Below are 2,221 nucleotides of genomic sequence, written 5' to 3'. Positions count from 1 at the left end.
CACTTGGCCAAGATAGGGAAGTTGACCGTGGAGAACACGAGGCTGTTAGCAGAGAATGAAAGGCAGCGAGAGGTGTTGGACAAACACAGAGAAAGTGCAGCGGCCGACAGACAAGCGTTGGTGGACAAGATGTCAAAGGTGAACATGTCCTTGGCCAAGTTATGGAGGTTGAGAGTGGAGAACAAGAAGAGATTGTTAGCTGAGAATGAAAGGGTGGTGAAGGAGAGGGTGAGAGAGAGGAATGGATGGAACCTCATAAGAAATGATTTGAAGACAGATTTGGCCAAAGCAGACCAGGAGAGGAATCAGACCTTAGTAGGCTGGAAGGAGGACAGGGGGAGATGGGCCAAGGCCAAGGCTGGCCTACAAAGAATTTGGGATCAACAGGGGGAAAGATGGATGAAGGAGAAGGAGGAGATTAAGAGAAGGAGCACACAGGCAGCAGAGGAGTGGATGATTGAACTGAGAGAAAAGGAGAGAGCGATAGAGGCCCTGGAAAGAGAAAAGATGAGGATTCTTTGCCTGCATGGACAAGAGAAGAAGGGATGGGAGATGGAAAAGAGAGAGATGGAAAAGGAGAAGTTGGAGATTGCAGGGGAGCGGGAGAGAATGAATAGTGAAATTGAGAAAATGCAAAGTGAGAAAGACAGATGTGCAATAGAGAAGAAAGATATGGTGGAGAGGATGAAAGAGGCATACATAAAGCTGTACCAGATGCAGACTGCCCTGAGGTTCGGAGAGCAAGAGCAGCCACAGGTACAGTACTCCGTTTAACCAGTCACACTTCAGGGGGGTCACAAGTCACCTCCTAATGGTTATACTATCAGATTCAATAGATTAAGTTGACTGCATGCTAGAGAATGACTAATAATAATATCTCAGATCACTGATTAACATGTATGGACTTTCTCTTTCAGAAGGAAACTAAAACTGCCCAGAGAGTCAGGGCAAAGCTAGAGAAGAAGAAGAGGAAAGAAAGAGAGATGTTGGAGAAGAACAAAGTGAAAGAGCTGCTCAGAGCTAGAAAAGCAGAGAGTAAGGAAGAAGTGAAGAAGAAACAGGAGAGGGTGAAGGCCCACCTGGACGAGGTGGCAAGGAACTATAATGAAAAGAAACAGGCGGAGAAAGAAAGAGAAAATCTGTTGAAAAAGGCGCACATCCCAGACCTCAAACTGAAGAAATCAGAATGCAACACAGATGGAAAAGTAAATACTGTCAGCTGGCACTGGTCAAAATTTAAATTCTGTGGAATACTTCATCAATAAAGCATTATGAGCATTTGAGATGTTTGTCAGTATTCATTGCCATATGGGAAGAAAGAACACACACAATATAAGAAAGGTATAAGATCTGAATTAAAGGTCGATGTGGTTACTGTGAAAGGATAGATTCCACCAGATCGGAGGTGGAACTGCGTTAGAGATGTCAAATCCACGAGCATTGCATTGCATTGGCTTATCATGTACACTGCCATTGGATGCAGAGAGAGAGAGAGAGAGAGAGAGAGAGAGAGAGAGAGAGAGAGACGGACGGACAGACAGGCAGGCAGGCAGGCAGGCAGAGAGGCAGGCAGACAGGCAGACAGACAGACAGACAGACAGACAGACAGACAGACAGACAGACAGACAGACAGACAGACAGACAGACAGACAGACAGACAGACAGACAGACAGACAGACAGACAGACAGACAGACAGACAGACAGACAGACAGACAGACAGACAGACAGACAGACAGACAGACAGACAGACAGACACCTGGGCTCTGTATCTGACTGAGCTTAATAAATACATAGCGAACAGGCCTCTAATACTGCTGCTGTCAACATGTCCAACAGCAATACTTACAACCTGGACATTTCTGATTATGAGTGCTGCTTGCCACATGGTATCGTAAGGAATATGTTCATGATACAGCTACTATCTCTGTAAATTACCAATACATGCAGTACCAGTCAAAAGTTTGGACACATTCAAGGGTTTTTATTGATTTAGACTATTTTCTACATTGTAGAATAATAGTGAAGACATCAAAATGATGAAATAACACATATGGAATCATGTAGTAACCAAAAAAGTGTTAAACAAATCAAAATATATTTTATATTTGTGATTCTTCAAAGTAGCCACCCTTTGCCTTGATGACAGCTTTGCACACCTTTGGCATTCTCTCAACCAGTTTCACCTGGAATGCTTTTCCAACCGTCTCAAAATTGGAATCA

The 2,221-nt window shown here is 43.9% G+C and overlaps 1 long non-coding RNA gene across 1 annotated transcript; it reads left to right on the top strand.

Moving 5' to 3' along the window:
• Positions 1–674: 674 nt before the first annotated feature.
• Positions 675–961, top strand: LOC112265978. The gene is made up of 2 exons (XR_002955869.1): positions 675–756; positions 918–961. It is a non-coding gene; the product is annotated as an uncharacterized LOC112265978 (long non-coding RNA).
• The last annotated feature ends 1,260 nt before the right edge of the window (positions 962–2,221 follow it).

The sequence above is a fragment of the Oncorhynchus tshawytscha genome, linkage group LG13 (genome assembly GCF_018296145.1).
Source record: "Oncorhynchus tshawytscha isolate Ot180627B linkage group LG13, Otsh_v2.0, whole genome shotgun sequence".
NCBI classification, from domain to species: Eukaryota; Metazoa; Chordata; class Actinopteri; order Salmoniformes; family Salmonidae; genus Oncorhynchus; species Oncorhynchus tshawytscha.
The sequence above is the reverse complement of the archived record's forward strand: the minus strand, read 5'-3'. Positions and strand labels throughout refer to the sequence as shown.